General features: G+C 43.3%; 1 long non-coding RNA gene across 1 annotated transcript; it reads right to left on the bottom strand.

The window, feature by feature from the left end:
* Nucleotides 1-428: 428 nt before the first annotated feature.
* LOC117198497 (uncharacterized) lies at nucleotides 429-18406 on the bottom strand. Its single transcript, XR_004479699.2, has 8 exons — nucleotides 17278-18406; nucleotides 15706-15776; nucleotides 13412-15237; nucleotides 12718-12742; nucleotides 8182-8229; nucleotides 3285-3337; nucleotides 2742-2852; nucleotides 429-1228 (listed from the first exon to the last, which is right to left on the bottom strand). It is a non-coding gene; the product is annotated as an uncharacterized LOC117198497 (long non-coding RNA).
* Between the last annotated feature and the right edge of the window lie 1318 nt (nucleotides 18407-19724).

Below are 19724 nucleotides of genomic sequence, written 5' to 3'. Positions count from 1 at the left end.
GTTACAAAATAAATGCATCCTGGGGACAAAATGTACACCATGGAGAATACAGTCAATGATATTATAATAATTTAGTTACAGATGGTATTTAGAGTTATTGTGGTGATCATTTTGTTATGTATAGAAATATCAAATCACTATATTGTGTACCTGGAACTCTGTGTTGTAGTTCAATTAAATTAAAAATATACTTCAATTAGATAAAAAAACAACACTCCTGGCAAAAATGAATTAAGCAAGAAATTGTAAAATATTTGATCAATGTGTTAAAAGTGGAAGATCATCATAAGAGATCTGACATATGAATGTTGAGGTCCCTGAAAGAGTAAAATCAAAGCAAAGATACAAAGCAAATATTAAACATTATGATACAAAGTTTTCTGGAAAAAAAAGGCTTTGAAATTGTTTATTAAAAAGAACAATGAGCATTCAATTGCAATGACCAATAGCAAATGATACTGTGGAAAAATTACTAGGCTTTAAAAATAAAAATACTTTGGGCAGCTAGAATTAAAGCGCAGGAGAAATAGAAGGGAATAAAAATTAGAATTTTAAGAGCCTTTTCGGAGAGAAATTCTCTGTGTCGGAAGAAAATAGAGAAACATATTTAAGATATGCAAGGAGAGAAATGATGAATCATGAAATTTTTACCAGCCAAGCAGACTGAATATCGAAAGTCCTGACATCAAGTCATGAAAGATCTAGGGTAATATTGTTCCCATGAACAATGGAATGAACAGACTTCAGAAAACAGAATCCTTAGAAAGTGACATAAGGACAGATGGTAAATAGAAAATTTTCAGTTCCTTACTCAACTTAGACTGAATAAGGATTGTGTGTGAGAGAGAGAGCGCGATCTTGGTGGTAGATACCAGGGTGACTACCTTACAACAATTCATTAAGTTCTACCTCTGTTGAGGGTGCTTTTCTATACACGTGTTTTATTTTATAGAAAATTATTTTTAAAGCAACTAGATAGATAATATAATTTAATAAAAAAACATACAAATATCAAACATATAGATACATATTGAACATAGAGAACATATATATATAAATAACAGATAAAACTGTAGCTAAAACTAATACTAAATCTGTGCAATGAAACAACCGAGCTTGTATTAAATGAAGAGGCCTCAGGAGACTAGAAGTGACGTCGCTCCCGATCTCGGTTCAGATGACGCTCCTGGGCTCCAGGTCCAGGCCTTTCCAGGCGTGAGTCCAGAACCTGCAGCACAAACACAGGCGATGGAGTCACTGGGGAGGTGCAGAGTCAGATGGAAGAGGGCTCGCTGGGGAGGGTGAGCAAGGTCCGGAAGGCTCCTCAGGCCCTGGACTTGGCCTTGGGCCCTCATGTCCCCAGGGGTCAGATCCACAGGGCACTGGAGTCTGTTTGCTGCTCTTTGCTGAACGTGTGCTCTGCTAGCAGGGAGTATCTAGAAATGTCCTACAGGAGCAATTATACCTGGGCTTTTGGCCGGGCAGCCTTCAACTGACAGGTCCCTGGACGGTGAGACTGAGGCAGAGGAAAGCAGGGGGGCTCAGGGATCCGGGACTAAAAGGCTGATTCCCATCCACCCTGGGCCCTGGGAGCAGCGGGAGGTCTGATGACACAGTGGGTGGGTGAACCTGCCCCTCCATCCTACACTCAGTGTAACTGCTCATAAGACCTGCACACTGGAAATGGACAGACACCTGGAGTTTCTGTTTTCCCTTATAATTCTTTCTAACTCCCAGCCAAACTCTCCTGAGGTTCATAATTTTAAAATGTTATTATGCTGCTGTAATGAAAACATACATTTTCTCTGTTTAGCATATTGCAACATTAAAAGTGGACAGAAGACACTGCTTTTAAAACTGTAATAAGACAAGTTATATTTATGTTATTTAATGACAGAATTGGAAAAACAAATAAAAGGAACATGAGTAACTTGAACCCTGCCCCTTTAACTCATCCCAAATGAGCACTGTACTGAACTGCTTTCTGGTTTTCCTTAACTTGAACTGAACACATACACAAAAGAATCTACAGAACCTCCAACCCCAGGTTGAGAACCTCCACCCCGTGAAGTGACCCAGGCCCCCCAGGGGCCCCACAGAGGGTGAGGGACCCCCAGGGCTTGGGCAACTCCCAGGCAGGCTGGAATCCTGCCGTGGCCCTACCTGATGCCAGGACTATGAAACACCCACAGGGATGCCGAGCTGGGCTAGGTGAGCTCTCTGCTTGCAAGAGCACTGGGTGCCTGTGTCTTCTTCATGCTTTTCCAAGGAGCGCTGGGACTGGGGAGGTCGAAGCCCCCCCAACCTCTCACCACAGCTAGCGATTAATTGGGGATGCTCCCTGCTGCCTTTAGGGGGGTTGGGAGGGCGGGGCTGGGTCCTGCAGAGAGAGGTGATGAACACTCCAGTGGGGCTCTTCAAAGGGAACACGCTGGAACAGCACCTCCTAGAGTCATGCACATGGTGGCCCCGCAGTGCCCTACAGCCTCCCCTGCAGATGTAACAGCTGCCAGAGGATGCAGCCCAGCAACCATGGGGGCTTGTGTGGATGGGTACGTGTGCCCTGGGGAGATGTGCTCCTGGCATCCTCCACTTGTCTGCAGGGTTTATTACCATCCTCTTGTCACCACCTTTGTGGTCACGCTCAACAGCAGTCCCCACTGTTTTGGCTGGTGTTTCTGAAGCACCAAAAAGTAAGCTGGGGACGTATGGATGGAGAACACGTGCACTGTCTGCCCCACCTTTTCACCCCCAGTCCTCCACGTTCATGCTTCCTCTTCCTGGTCTTCCTCTTCATCAGCAGTGACTTCCCCCAAAATTTCTCTCAAGACAAGCAGAGAATATCTTGACATCTGGAAGGAAGAGAATAGGAAGAGAACAGTCAGACAGGTCCAAGGCCACCCAGGGCAGGAAAACAACCATATGGGGTAGCTCAGGGCAGAGCCAGACTTCACGGTGGGCCCCTAAGGCTGGGTGGGCCCAGACCTGTTGACTTGAGCCCCATCTCCTGCTCAGGCCACTCACGGTGACAAAGACAGATTCAATGGTGTGGACCTCTGGTCAGGAGCCAGGGACATGCTAAGAAAGTGTGGGAGGAGGCCGGCAGAGAGAGTTCACAGATCTAATATAAGATCCCAGGACCCCTGGAGCCTGGATGAGACCAGGTCCTCCAGAACGACAATCATAAAAAGAGGGAAAGAGGAGACGGGGAAGGGTTACAAGGAAGAGTCTATGGATCTGAAAAAGAAAATTTAGAAAAAGACTTGCAAGAGGAAATATATTACCATCAGCTCGTTGCTCTCTTTGTTAGAAGCTTCGTCATCTGCCATGTAGTATTCTGGTGTCCAAGGGCAGCAGCCATGTTGGGGTGGCCGTGGGAAAGGAAAGGGGAGATTCAGAGTCGGGATGTGACCTCGAGACCCCTGTGTCCTCATCTCCACGGACCTCCCAGGGCCTCAATGGTGCCACCTCTGCAATGAAGTAGTGGGTCTCTGACCTCCAACATAAGGTTGCCACCCTCAACTTCCCTACATGTGACCAGGAATGAGGCCCATGTCACCCTGTGCCTCCTGCAGGTGGTCACGGTTTCCATGCGATTCTGCCATGACCGTGCCTCCCTCCTGCTCTCCCTCTGCTTGCTCACTACTTCCTTCCTCATGTCTCTTCTCTAATTACTGCTCCTTTCCTTCCTCTTTGTACCACCACTAATCCTAGAGTTCTCCAAAGTGGGCACATCGCCACCGTCTCCAATCAGTCGATTGTTTAATTAACCAATCCATGCCTCCCAGGGAGCACCTGGCATGGGACTGATAGTGTGTTGGGCTCTGGGGAGGGAAGGACAAAAAACTCCATATAACAGGGATTCTCCTATTTCCTGGGGTGACCTTAGTTATCTGGGAGATAATTAATGCTCACACCACTGTAAGTTTCCCAGAGGAAGAAAAAAAATCAGAGGGAAAGTAACATGTCCAATTTCATTTAGCCAGAATATTGCAACAAGGGTCCTCCATAAATGGTACCTGCTGGGAATTACCCTGAGATTTAGAAGGACTGGGACAAATGAGACCTGATAAGGTGTGAAGAAAGGTCCCAGGGTGGGCAGGACTGGGACGTGGGGAGCAGAGGCAGGGCTGTCTGGATGGAGTAGTGGGTTCTGAGAGGTGCAGTGACCTCGGGTCCTGCTGCCCTGAGTCTCTGTCCTGGGCCTGGTCAACCCCAGGAGACCAGGTCAGCAGGGCTATGAAAGCAAGTGTGAAGAAGCCCAGCAGCCCCTTCACACAGTCCTCTAGAATTTTTGAAACCCATGGAGGGTCTCTAGGGGCAGCTGGACGTGGACCCCTCTCAAATGGAAGCATGTCAGCACATCAGCCTTGGGGAAGTGCAGAGGCTGAGATGAGCTCAAGGAGACTGACTGAGCACATGCAGTGATCCCAGAGCACGTGTTCTGTGACTCATCCACCTCTGGGACTGTCCTTTACATGAGGAACAAACAGTGAGGACAAAACATGAGGTGAAGCCACAAGTCCTGAAAGTGCAGAGGGAGAGAGTTCACTTCTCATCCACCACCTGACACTTTCTAGAAAAACTTGGTCTCCAGTTTCAAGGGCCCATGAGAGTTTTGACCCACAGGTTCTGTCCATCATAGGTCAATACGCAAAAGAAAACAAAGTCTCCTGTGCACAATACCCTAGATGTGCTAACCAGAAACCAAACTTCCATATTAGGCGGTGACAAGCACAAGAAAGAGCAGCTCATGTGGAAAAGACAATTTTGGATGAGCAAATCAAGAAAAGGTGATTATAGAGCACAGTCACGTCTAAGGACACAATTTCTCTCATTAAAATATGAAAAAAACAAGTCAGAACTCTACACATATTTTATTCTTCTTTCTGATTTCATATCCACCTTCCTCAGTCTCCAAAGCAGGAGATATAACCCTAAAGTTCCAGGAACCCTCTGCCATTAGATCCTACCTAAGTGTTGTTCCTACCTGTACCCTCTTCCTCATCATTGCCACAAATTTTATCCAAAACCGATTCTGTAGAAACATGAACATGAGTTTACAAGTCTTATGGATACATTTAAAATGTGACTAATGTGACTGAGTAATTGGATATTTTATTTTGTTTTACTTTAATACATTGACTTAATCATTGATTGAATTAAATAAATTATAACAGGCACATCTAGCTAGTGGCTACCACACTGTAATACACATCCCTCTCTCTCTCTTTCCATATATATATATATATATATATATATATATATATATATATAAATATAATATATGGAGGATGTTACCACCCCTCCCCTGGTTATTCCCTTGTGTATGGTCTACCCATTCAAGATGGCTGTTTGCTGATGGTTTACCAAAGGAAAAACCTCTGCCCCGTGAAGGTACGTAGCCCAAGGGGGTAAGGGGGATGTGTCCCTCTGCTGGTTTCCCTGGTAACTGATGAGCCCATCTGCTGTCAATTCCCCCTATAACTGGTAGCCTCCCTATTCCGCCCAGAGTGAAGAATGATGCTACTGCTGCTGCTGTGTTCTGCCTGCCATCGGCTATCTACAGTGGGATGTCTCTCCAGGACCACTTTGCTTCTGACGTGAAAGATCTTCCATCTATTAAACCATTAATGTCTCTGTCCCTGACTCCAGGCTCTTTCTTTAGCCCTGAGGCTGAGCAAGTACAGGGCTTGCAGGCGTGAGAGGTGCAGCCCAACACCTTCTGCAGGGCAGTTTGCTGGCCAGATTTGATGATTCATTTGTAGGTGTTTCCTAGGCTCATGCACACTTGCCAGGCACTCATGAGACCTTGGGGACACTTAAACAGTAATGTCAACACCCAGATCCTAGAGGAATTCCCGACAGGTGTTCCACTTGAGGGGAGAGGTAATGAGCATGGCCCAGTGCACCTGTGCTTAGACATAATCAGCGAGCAGGTGCAGAAGGGAGGGAGGGACATTCACTCACTTCATGAGGCCATCCTTCTCACCACTGACTCTGTAAAATCCAGGGAAGGAAGGGACAAAATGCCCTTAGAAGGTAAATGGCCTGTACACTGAAAACTACAAACCACTGCTGAAAGAATTAAACAAGGAACAAATAATTGAAATGACATATCATATTCATAGACTGGAGACTTATTATTGTTGACATTTCTACACTACCCAAAGCTAAGTATAAATTCATTGTAATACCTGTCAAAATCCCAATGTCATTTTCAAAGAAATAGAAAAAAAAAAAAGATCCTAAAATACATATGGAACCACTAAGGACTCCAAACAGACAAAAAAATCCTGAGAATAAAGAACATAGATGGAAGCTTCTCACTTCCTGACTTCAAAACACATTACAAAGCCACAGGAATCAAAATTGTATGCTATTGACATAGAAACAGATACATAGCCCTAAAGACCAGAATAAATAACCACCAAGAAAACTCATAGATACATGGCCAAATGAAATTCACCAAGGTTCTAAGAGAACAAATAGGGAAAGTATAGCTTTTTCAACAGTCAATAGGATGAAAATATAACTTACAGAAAGATTACAAACATATATCAGAAAAGGAGCTAATGTTCAAAACATATAAGAAAAACACTACAACTCAAATGCAAAACAAGTTAAAAAATTAAAAAGGGTAAATAACTGGGTTCAGAAATGTGCAAAGACTTAAATAATACATTTCCTGAAAAAGACATACAAATGGCTAACAGATATAGGAAAAGGTTTTCAACCTCACTAATCATCAGGGCAATGCAAATCAACACCTCACACCTGTTAGGCTGTGTATTATAAAGAAAAAAATTAACAGTTTAAGGCCAAGATGTGGGGAATTGGAAACTTTGTACACTGCTGGCGGGAATGTAAAATGGTGCAGCTATTATGAAAAAGAGTATGGGGGTTCCTTATAAAATTATAAACAGAAATATCATATGATTCAGCAATCACAGTTCTGGGTATATATCCAAAGGAAATTAAATCAGTATCACAATGAGATGAACTTGGGTTCATTGCAGCATTTTCCACAGTAGCCTAGATATGCAACCAACTTCACATAACAAGTAAGGGTCCTGTGCCTGAGCTAACCTTAGGTACTTCAAAACAACTCCGTAAGTCTCTTACCCCCTTAGAGAGGATGAAAGCAGTATTAGAGTTAAAAGTAACTTGTCCCAATTCCTTTAGTCTGGAATACTGAAACAAAAGTTCTACAGCAGGGGAAGCCTCCTAAACACACAGTACCTGCCAGGGTTTACCCCAGCCTTGGAAGAACTGGGAAGGATAAGACCAAGGTAGGCCTGAGGATAAGACCAGAGCGTAGGCAGGACTGGGGTGTGGGGAGAAGAGCAGTGACCCTGGGTCCTGCTGCCCTGAGTCTCTGTCCTGGGCCTGGTCAATCCCAGGAGACCAGGTTAGCAGGGCTGTGAGAGCCAGTGTGTGAAGCAAGCCCAGCAGCCCCTTCACACGGTCCTCTAGAATCCCTGCCGGCCATGGAGGGTCTCTAGGGGCAGCTGGACGTGGACCCCTCTCAAATGGAAGCACCTTCAGCACATCAGCCTTGGGGAGGTGCTGAGGCTGAAACGAGCAGACTGAGCACATGCAGTGATCCCAAAGCATGTGTTCTGTGACTCAACCACCTCTGGGAGCGCCCTTTCCATGAGGAATAAACAGTGAGGACAAAAGTAAGGTGAAGCTGCACATCCTGAAAGTGTAGAGGGAGAGAGTTCAAGTCTCATCCACCACCTGACACTCACTATAAGAACTTGTTCTCCAATGTCAAGTGACTATGAGAGTTTTGTTCCCACTAGGATATGGCCATCATATGTGAATGTAAAAATGAAACCAAAATCCCTTGTGCAAAATACCCTCCAGGTACCAAACAGAAACCAAGCTTTCATATTTGGCAGTGAATAAGCAATGAAATAGCAGTCTTGTGAGAAAGAAAATTTCTGAATGGCAAAGCAAGAAAAGATGACTATAAGCACAGTATGGTCAAAGGACATGGACACAATAACTCTATTGTATCATTAAAATATGGAAAGAACAAATCAGAATTCTACACATATTTCCTTCTTCTTCCTGATTTCATATTCACCTTCCTTAGTCTCCAAAGAAGCAGGTGGAACCCAAGTGTTCTAGGAATCGTCTCGCTTTAGATCCTACCTGAGAGTTGTTCCCTACCTGAATTGTCATCAGCATCACTGCTACGTATGCTCTCCAGGATCCATTCTGTACAAACACAACCATGAGCATAAAGTTATTATACAAGTTGACCCACCCATTTCTCCTACTTGACTTGCTGGCTCACAGAGCATCACTCTGGTCTTCCCTCCAGATTCTCAGACCTCCCCTGTGCTCTGTGCAGACAGAGTCCTTCAATAAGACATTGATCACAGTTGAAAATTTCAAATGAGGGAGAGATGCTGAGAAAATCACCTTTCGACCCCTCACTTCTATAGACCCATTTATAGCTTTCACCTTCAAGCTTACCACCCTGAAATTCCGGATGTTACAGACACACTTGAAATATGGCTAGTGTGACAAAGCAATTGTGTGTTTTTTGCATTTTTTTAATAGAATGAGTTAATTATTGTTTGAACTAAATTAATTATAAATAGGCACATTTGGTTAGTGGCTACCACACTGGAAAGCTCAGCTCTAAGAAATCCAAAGATGAGAAAGAGGCAACCAGCCACCCCTCCCCTGGTTGTTCTTTACTGAAGAAAATTTGATGGCCTGACCTGATCATTCGTATGTAGGTATATCTTTGGCTCTTGGACCCATGCCAGGCATTGGGAGAGTCCTTGTGGACCCGGAAATAGTACGGTCAACACTCAGATCCAAGAGGAATTACCAGCAAGGGGCCCACTTGTAGACAGAGGTGAAGGGCATGGCCCAGTACACCTGTACTAGACATAATCAGAGAGCAGGTGCAGAGGGGAGGGAGGGATTTCACTTTCTTCATGAGTCCATCCTTCTCACCCCTGACTCTAGAAGACCTGAGGAAGGCAGTGGAAAAGGCCCCGTAGGAGGTAAAAGATTTGTATACTGAAAACTACAGGACGTTGCTGAAAGAAATTAAAGAAGAGACAAGTAATTGGAATGACATACCACGTTCATAGACTGGATTATTAAATACTGTTGACATTTCTATACTACATAAAGTGATGTACACATATATTGCAACAACCCACAAAATTCCTTGTCGTTATTATAGAAGTGGACAGAATCCTAAAATACATATGGAACCCCCCCAAGTAGATAAAACAATCTTGAGAGCAAAGAGCAATGATGGAGATTAATACTTCCTGAACTCAAAACACATAACAATGCCACAGCAGTCAAAACAGTCTGCTACTGGCATCAAGACAGTGAGATAGACCAATGAAATATAATAGAGAGACCCCAAATAAACGCACATATATATGGCCAACTGATCTTTGCCAAGGTTCTAAGATTACCAAGTGAAGAAAGGATAGTCTCTTCAACAATTAACAGAATGAAAAGGCAACCTATAGGATGGGAGGAAATACGTGTAAACCTTGTATCTGAATAAGGGACCAATATCCAGAATATATAAGAAACTACTAAAAGGCAATTTCAAAAAAAACAGCGGGCAAATAACTGAGTTTAAAAATGGGTAAAAAGCTTCACTAGACATTTCTCCATAAAGACATACAAGTGGTCAATCTACATATGAAAAGATGCTCAACATCACTAAGCATCAGGGAAATGGAAATCAAGCCACAAGGAGATACCACTCACACTTGTTAGGATGTGTATTATAAAAAAATTAGGGCTTCCCTGGTGGCACAGTGGTTGAGAGTCCGCCTGCCGATGCAGGGGACACGGGTTCGTGCCCCAGTCCAGGAAGATCCCACATGCCGTGGAGTGGCTGGGCCCGTGAGCCATGGCCGCTGAGCCTGCGCGCCCGGAGCCTGTGCTCCGCAACGGGAGATGCCACAGCAGTGAGAGGCCCGCGTACCGCAAAAAAAAAAAAAGAAAGAAAATTAACGGATGTTGGCAAGGATGTGAAGAAGTGTAACTTTTGTACCCTGTTTTGTATCCTGTTGTAATGTAAAATGGTGTAGCCATTATGGAAAACAGAATGGAAGTCCCCAAAAAATTATTAAGAGAACTATCATAAAATCCAGCAATCACTCATTTAGGTTTATATACAAAGGAGATAAAACAAGAATGTCCAAGAGATATCTACAATCTCATGTCCACTGCAGCATTATACACAGTAGACAACATAGGAAAACTGCCCAGTGTCCATGGGAAGATGAATTAATAAAGAAAATGTGGTGTATACATACAGTGGAATGTCATTCAGTCTTTGAAAAAGAAGGAAATCCTGCCATCTGCAGCAACATGAAAGAACTTGGAGGACATTTGTAAGAATGAAGCAAGCCAGTCACAGAAGGTCAAAAACTGAAAGAAAACTCCGAGAAGCTGAGAGTAGAAGAGTAGTTCTAAGAGCTGGCAGGAGGTTGACACGGGAAGTCTCTGTTCAGTGGTTATAATGTGTTATTTGCAAAATGGAAAAGTTCTAGACACATGCTGTACAACAAGGTGCATGTAGTCAACAGGACTGACTGGACACTTCAAAACTTGTTAAGATGTTGGATTTCATTGTATGTGTACTTTTACAACAATAAAATATACATACGTAAAATAAATACAAAGTGGAAAAAAGGGAAAAAAGAAGAAAAATAAGGAAAGGGAGTCAACAGAGGGAAAGAAGAAAGGAGGAAGGAAGGGTCTCGAATGTACACAGGTATAAGTAGATAATGGGAGAGAAGCTCCTCTCCCCAGGCTTTAAAGAAGACACCTCTCCAGAGTTCACTCCAGCAAGAAGGGGATGTCCTTTCTCTTCCCCATTCAACCAGAAGCACCAATAGCATCCTAAATGTGGGCCAGGCTGCGCTCAGGTGTACACTTTTCCTTGATCTCTAAACCAACCACCCCTGACACCCCCATGGCTCAGGTGCCCTTCCTGTATCTCCTTCCACTTCTCTAAAGCATTTCCCTCTTCAAGTCCAGCTTGAGGCTCCAATCCTGTCCTCACACGTGGGGTCCACTGGGCGGGCCTCTGAGTTCTTAGAGCCTCCCTGTGAGTAGCAGGCACTGAATCACACACCAGGGTTCCCCTCAGCACTTTCAGGAAACTACGACCTAGGGATGGAGGATTTCTAGAACAACTTTACTCATGGACAGTTTCTTGGGTAAACAAGTGACATTTTACAATCAAGCATTTTCAGTTTTTTCTTTGGTGGGGAAAATATTGACACATATAAGGCAATCATATTCTACTAAAGTATGTATTTCTCAAAGGACTCACTATCGAAAAAAAATTTTTAAGTATAACTTTCCATGTTTTAATTGACTTTACTCCCAGACTTGTTTTCTTGCAAAAGCCTTCAGAAAATACCAAGAACCTACTTCATCTGGCAGTTTGCACAGCAACATGAGTGGAGATGCTCTTGTCACACTGCTTGGTTTCTCTGTCCCACCTTGCAAAGCATAACCTCCTCTCCGCCCTCCTGGGAAGGGAGTCAGTGCCTACCCTAAGCTCAATCCCTGGGGTAGATCTCTTGGTTCTGTCTTCACTGTATTCAGTGTTTCTTGCCCAGCACACAGAAACAGGGCCGGCACAAGTGATGGAAGACAGACTTTCCACAGGAGAAGGACATTTTGTTTTCTTAGCACAGAATCTGATAGTGAATATTAGCCTCAAAGCAGAAAGGTGGAGTGAATTTCCTCCATCTACTCCTGGAGGCTCCTCCTTTCTCGGACTCCTCCAGAACTGGGTGTGGAATGTGGGTACAACCAGGGGCTCCCTGCAAAAGGAAGGAGGCCTGCCCAGCAATAGGTGCTTCAGGTAAGGGGGGAGGACTCATCCCAAGGCTTTAATAGGAAACAGAATGAGGGAAGTGGCAGAGAGATGTATCATAACCATTCAGAATGCTATGAGACCTACTAAGAGATGAGATTTATTATTAAATGAAGTTGTAATTGACCCAGTAGTAGGGATTCTGAAACCCAGTTTTGTTCATTAAGAATGCAGCCATGGAGCAACTAAGCCCGTGCGCCACAACTACTGAAGCCCGTGCACCTAGAGCCCGTGCTCCGCAACAAGAGAAGCCACCGAAATGAGAAGCCCGCGGACTGCAACGAAGACCCAACGCAGCCAAAAAAAACAAAAAAAAGAATTCAGTAAACATTTGCCTGAGTGGTGATAGGATTTGTTTTCCAGGTGAAATGAGGCTCACTTGGTATAAAATCAATGCACACACTGAAAGTGTACAGTTTATTTACTTTTATATCCATACCCATTCATGATGCAACGGTGATGGGAATATTTTTTAGAAAGTTGGCACCAGTAACAGTGACGTTTAGGGGAACATAAATCGAGGGAAACACAACACAAAAAATTCACATACACACACAGAATCATACCACTCATTTCACATACGGACACACCCAGTCCCATGCACACAAACCTACACCACCTAACCGTAATACAGCTTCTTCCTGGGACTATAGTAATTGGTTACATTACTTGTAAATCACTTTCTATCACCAGGACCCCTACTCTCATTCGCAGCACAAATTTGGAATCAGTTTGGCCTCTACATTAAAACCAGCAAGAATGTCCCACTTTCTCATCTTCAAAGTTTTTCCTCCCCAAGTGACTGATTCCAGAATACATACCATTTTCATGTTCTGTGAAGACCACCTGCAATTACAGAAGAGAAAACACTATGAGGATAAGATCACAGTGATGCTCACGTCTTTTGTTCATTTGGTGACAGTAGAAAACCTGATAAGAAACAGTGGTCCAGGGAACCCAGCAAGGGCTATCAGAGCAAACCTACTCAGGCTGAAAGGCAAGAACTTTGCTTGGAGGATGGAACTTCCAAGTCCATTTAGGTTGGAAATTACAGAATTCTTTTCCTAGAGAGAGCTCCGTACTCTACAGGCTGTAATGGATGCTGTCAATTTTTTTTTTTTTTTTTTTTTTTACGGTACACGGGCCTCTCACTGTTGTGGCATCTCCCGTTGCAGAGCACAGGCTCCGGACATGCGGGCTCAGCGGCCATGGCTCACGGGCCCAGCCACTCCGCGGCATGTGGGATATTCCCAGACCGGGGCACGAATCCGTGTCCCCTGCATCGGCAGGCGGACTCTCAACCACTGCGCCACCAGGGAAGCCCGCATGCTGTCAATTTTAATGTCCTGTGGAATCAGGCACCATGAGTTGGTAACAGACTCTCACTCCACATTCTCCCAACCAAGGGAACTGTATGTATCTGGAATGAATACCCTCAAATATTCGTAACTTAATTCTATTGAAAGAGAAATAAAGCAATATTTCTATCTCAGACCAGAAAAAAATCCAGCTTACCTTGTGGATACACAGCACCTCTTCTTCTGTCCTATCACAGTGCAGGTCATCCGCCACATCCTCAGGGAGAGCTGGAGGGGCACAGAGTAAGTGTCAGGACACTGGTGATGCTGCTCAGGAGTTACTCAGGGGCTTTCTTCTCGATGAGGACGTGGGGTGGTGTGTATGGATGTGGGAGGTTAGTAAGTGTGGGCTGAGCTGGTGTTGGGCCATCCTCTTTGGGGGATGAAGGAAGGCAAAGGACAAGAGGAAGGAAATGAAAACAGAGCTTTGGCTTTCTAGCTAAGGGGAGCCTAATCAAAAGGGAAGAGTCGATCTAAAAAATGGTAAATCCTAAAATGCATGCTCTGTTTCAATGACAGAGACCCATGACCCATCCTGCCTGTTTTGAGCTTCTGCTAAATTGCCACTGTCTCCTGATTTTTCCCAGATCACTCTTCCCCCAGCATCCACAATTCCAGCTACTGTATTTATCATGTCTTCTAGTGTATAATATTTTATAGTTGATTAACAGCAACCTCTATTAAAGGACTGAATTCAATCCTAGACAAAATATGCTATATTTATTCACTAATCACTTGTCTTAAAGAAAATCAAATACACAAGATTTGACAAAACTGAAATCCTACCATTTAGATACAGCCACTATCAATCATATCATATTTTTCTCCCAGTCTTTGTTTTCTATACAATGTACATATGTCCACTGAGTCAGGGGCTGTCCATACTCTAGAGGGCTGTTCCATAGGTGGGACACTTCATTATGAAGAGGGAGCACGGACTGAGCACAGCCTGTCTCTAACCCAGCTGTGCAGGAGATTTGTACAGGCTAACAATCAGGTTGCACTTTGAGTCCTTGGGTGTGGGCTACAGGAGATGACCAATTCTAAGGCTTATGGTAATGTTATCCAATACAATAAAATATCTCCCTGATTCTTATCTGCTTTTGGCCTTGTTTAAGCAATGACACCAGCACTGACAGATATGACCTGTACTGTACACATGGGGTCTCACACCTCTCAGAATCTGTGAGCTGACCAGGAGAATGCAGGTCCTGAGGTGAATTTCACACTAATGACTGTGCCAAAGTCAACTGATAAGTCCACCCATAGCTGCCCTGGGTTCTGTGACCACTAAGGCCACCTGATGGGCAAGGTCTGGACCTTTGGAGATGCTAGTGCTTCCAGTCATGGACACGGATGCAGGGACTCCCTTGCTCCATGACTGAGGATCCCTTGGCTGAGTGGTAAGTGCAGGTCAGGGGTCCAGAGCATCCACATTGGGACCCACCCCTGGGTTCTCAGTTTGGCTTTTCCACTTAGGAGGTCAACAGCTTAGAACATTTATCTCTGCACCATCTCCTTCTGAGGAAAAGGAATATTAACCAAACCTGGGCAACAGGTGTGCTGAGGGAAGAACAAGGTAATGTACAGACAGTGTGCAGTGGTGATGAGATTTTGACAGGCGAATTGTGCTGTGTAAGAGGGAAATATCTCCTGAGAAAACACACACACACTCACGCATGCAGGTTCACAATCACACCACATAGGCTCACACATGGACCCCACCCCAACCCTGATACACACAAACCCACATCATCTAAATGATGCAGTTACTTCCAGGAACATAGAACTTGGGCATAGCTCTTTACTGGGAAATCAGTCTCTAGCTCTACACCCCCAGCCCTCATCCCTGTAGGGACCATGAATCAGGGTGTCTCTCCAAGCAAAGCCAGCAAGAGTCCCACCTTCTTCATCAACTAGATTGTTCCTCAGCAGAGGGGGGATCTCTGAATACATACTGTTTTTCTTTGCTGTCCCATCCACCTGTGATTAGAGAATAGAAAACAGTGTAAGGATCTCAGCATCCTGTGCTCTGTGGACACAGGTATTTCATCACATTTTTGTCCTCAGAAAACCAAATGGGAAACTGTTGTTGAGTCAATGGTCCCGAAAGAAAACAGAGAAGACAGCTGTGGGAAAGGCTGGAGCTTTGCCTGGAAAATCTCTCAGGTCCATTTTGAGGAGCAAATACAAAATTCTATTTCAAAGAGGGAAATTTTCTGCTGAAGAAAGTGTGTCTGACTATACAGTTTCTAACCGATGTTGTCATTTTTTAAATGGCCTTTTGAATGAGTTATCTGTTGGGAAAGACCTTCAATCAACATTCATCCAACCAAGCAAAATTGTATACATCAGCTGTCTTGAACATTGTAGATCTTCATATCTGAAATCAATTGGAAAAGAAAAGAAATGAAGCAAACTTTTAATCTCTGATAAATAAGGGGAGCTTACCCTGGAGGGAGATGAAGCCTCTTCCTCTGCCCTCACATAGGGCAGTTCCTCCAATAGGTCCTCAGGGGGCTCTAGGAGGACACAGAGTAAGTGTCAGGACACTGGTGATGCTGTTCAGGAATTACTCATAGAGCCTCCTTAATGTGGACACAGGGTGGGAGTGTATGGATGCAGGTGGTTAATGAGTGTGGACTGAGGTGCTGTTGGACAAACCTCCATGGTGGGTGGAGGAAGGCAAAGGGGAGGAACATTTCAGAAATGAGGAAGAGAACCTTTAGCTTTCTAGCTGTAGGGAACCTAATCCATTTGAAAGGGTCAGTCTGAAAAAGCTTAAACACTAACATTGCACTCTGCTTCAGTATAGAGTCCCACGGCTCCTCTGCCCATTTTAAAGTCCCTCCAAATCCCCCTTCTCCTTGAAATGTTACAAGACTATTTCAGCTTCCTTATAATCAAATATGTTGCTCCTTCATTCATCGTCCATTCTGTTGGATTTTTGACTTATTTTATTGTGATGAAATATACATAATATTTATGCTTTTCATAATTTTTAAGTATACAGTTCAGTAGCATTTCTTACTTTCACAATGCTGTGTACCCATCAACACAATCTACATCTTAATCTTTTTCATCATTTCAACATAACCTCTGTACCCATTAAATCGTAATCCACCTTACTCCTGGCTCCTGGCCTTGGTAATTTCTACTTCCGGTGTCTGTGAGTTTGCCTACACTAGGTACCTCATACAAGTGGAATCATATAATATTTGTCTTTCTGTGCCTGCCTTATTTCACTAACAGTAATATATTTTTTATATTATTTGGATCATTCATTTTGTAGCGTAAGTCAATCTTTAATTCCTTTTTATGGTTGAAAATTATTCCATTCTGTGTATATATCACATTTTATTTATCCATTCATCACCTGATGGACTTTGGATTGTTTCTATCTTTTGGCTACTAAGAATAATGCTACTATGAACATTAGTGTACAGATTTCTGTATGGCAACATAATGGTGACAAATAATATTGTACATATTTCAAATATCATTGAATACAACAACACAAGTGTGACTTTTAGGTGAACTATGGACTTTTAATTAATAAAAATATACTTACATTGTTTCACTAATTGTAACAAATGTATCTCACATATGTTATATATTATTAATAGCTGAAACTGGAGTGATAGGATACAGGAATTTTCTGTATTGCCTGTACAACTTTTATGTCAATATAATCCTGTTCTAAATAATGTCTAATAATTTAAAGAAATCTCGAAACATGGTTTCAGGGAGGGATGTGTTGTTGCTAATGTTCAAAAATCAGCTAATGTCTAAACCATAACTAGAGACCATCTTCACTCTTAAACATGAACCAAATGTTGAATTTTAAATGCATGTTTACTTCCATGGTTAAAACAGTACCAGCTGGCTTAGTAAGTTTCAATTTGAACACATGAAATAAAAGACTACTACTTAATATTTCATAGTTTTTTCTTAAATATGAGGCACTGAATAAACTAGAATAATTATTCTTGAGTGAACCTAATGAGAAATTTTCCACATTACCTTCAGCTGGGTCATTTATAGGGTGCACCCTAAAATGTGGCCGGATGTGGATCCTTTTCACCCAGCCTGGGGTTGATATTCTTGACCTCCGATCAGTGTTTCTTCTTCTCGCATTCTGGAAGCAGAATCCTGGGAAATGCATTACAATAGAGACAACTATTGACATCTTGCTGGCAGAAGACCATGGGGAAATTAGCAATAATTTATTCACAGTTCAATCCTTTGGTCCCTTTTCTCACCAGCTGCCCAGCAGAGCCTCCTGAATCAAAGTTGGACTTAGGAAGATCTTGCAGTTTGGTGTGTAATGAAAACACCCAACAGACAGGTTTTGTGGGCAAATATCTTTATTTAACTGAGAACGTCTAGAAACTCAGCAAACCATTGGGACCATGACTGATGGACTGGATTCAAATCCCGTTTAGAATAAGCATGTACTTGGGAAAGATATGTAGATCCCTCTTTGGCTCAGTTCCCTGTTCTGAGATGTATAAATGTTAATATGGCCTACTTTTAGCATTATGTCATGCTATGCCAAAAATGATTAAATATAGGTAAAATGTTTGAAAAATAAAGGACCGGTGCTTCACAAATGCTCTATAAGTGTTCAATCCTGAATGATGGCAGAATAAGCTGGACATTTCGTAGCTGTTGAAAGCAGGGAAGGGATTTGATGGCTCCAAGTAAAGGGGGGATTCAAGCTTACTCTTCAGCTTTTTCATGGGAACAATGCTTTACAGCTCATGGAGAATATCTATTATCATGTCTGACACCCAGCCCTGTTGGGGGTGAAGGGGAGGGCAAAGTGGGGGCTGTAACCCATATGTTATGGTGGAGGGTGTGGAAATTTAGAGAGATAAGTGACTGTCCAAGAGTCACAACCATGATGAATGATGGATCTGGGACAGGACAGACCCCTGGACCCCTGAACCAGGAGTTGCCCTCACTCTCTCTCTCAAGTTCTCCTGCCCCAAGTTTTCTGTGGGTGAGAGCTGATGCCCTGGAGGAGCTGCCTGAGCCTAGAAAAGAACCCAAATCCTTACCCTACTTTTCGTCTCTATATTTCAATCCCTCATCCAAAATACAACAGTTTCTTCCGAACAAAGCCCCCCTGAAGGACTACAGGAATTCCAACTGTGTCCATTCTCCCCAGCCTCTTCATGTTGCCAACTATCTCACAAGCATCCTTCACAATGACCAGCTCACCATGCTGAGTGACCAGTGGTCTGTTACGCTGTTAGGTTGGCTCAGAGTTCAGAACCTTCTAAGCAAAAGGCCACATGACGGCTCTACCAAGAATCAGCTTCCCTTCAGTTGACCAAGTGTGGATGAGTAGTTATCATGAATTAACTGGGGAGGTGGCCATCTGTGCTGGGCTTTGGTGGCTTAATTAAGTCTGTGATGCTCTAAGTCTCACTGACAATTGATCTGAGCACCCATTCGAGCAGCCTGGACCAAGGGCTTGCTAAGAATGGGCAAGCGTTCAAGTCTTTCCTCACTAAAATTCCGGCTCTATAAACTCATCATTCTCTAGACCCTGTAGTGGAAGGCAATAGAATCCCACATTCTTTTTGAAAGTCATCTCCATACTCAGAGGCTGGAGACCCCACCCCAGGATTCTCCTTGAGAATCACCAGACAGACCCTCCTTCCCTCAGTGACCAAATGTTCATTCCACTAATGTGATGGCACTGGCCCTTCTCACCAAACTCACTGGCAGCCGCCAAACAGCCAGTGATCTTGTCCACAGCAACCCATCGAAATCCAACCAGTGAATCCCAGTTTCTTTCCTTTATGAAACTTTCTGGATTTAGACCTTGAATATTGGTTTCAGATTTTGACAGCTACATTTAGAAGAGCTGAGCTGTAATTCCCCTTTCCTCCTATAATGACCATTGCTGAGGAGATATTAAGATTCTCCTGCTTCAGTAAAAGCATAATGAGTGAGTTCCCTTTATCTGTTCTCTGGTAGAATGTGTACAAAATTGGCATTTGGAGATAGTATGTTTTTCTAAATTTAGGAAAATATTTAAGGCAGCTGGCTTGACAGAAGAATCAAAAATATAACTTAAATAATATAACTATAAAATATATTTATAACTCTGTAGATAAATGTGGTAGAAATGAAAAAAGAAAAAAAAAGATGAGGAACATATATCGTAAAAGTTAACCAGCCCATTTGAAGGAAAAGCCTTCAGAGGATGAATATGAACCTACCTCCAGAACAATTCAGATTGCCCATTTTCAAACTCTCAAGGGGTGGAAGTGAGAGCTTCTCACCTGTCACCGTATGTGAACCTCTCAGTTCACTGAGTGGTGGTTGGAATGGAATGCCAAGATGTGCATTATCATATTACCATAGTGACAGGTCACAATAAAACTTTCAGAATGAACTGGACTCTGCACAGGATGGGTCCAACTGCTGCTGTCTAGAAGGTGTGCTTCCAAGGA

The sequence above is a fragment of the Orcinus orca genome, chromosome 1 (genome assembly GCF_937001465.1).
Source record: "Orcinus orca chromosome 1, mOrcOrc1.1, whole genome shotgun sequence".
Classification (NCBI taxonomy): domain Eukaryota; kingdom Metazoa; phylum Chordata; class Mammalia; order Artiodactyla; family Delphinidae; genus Orcinus; species Orcinus orca.
This window is presented reverse-complemented; position numbering and strand designations above follow the sequence as displayed.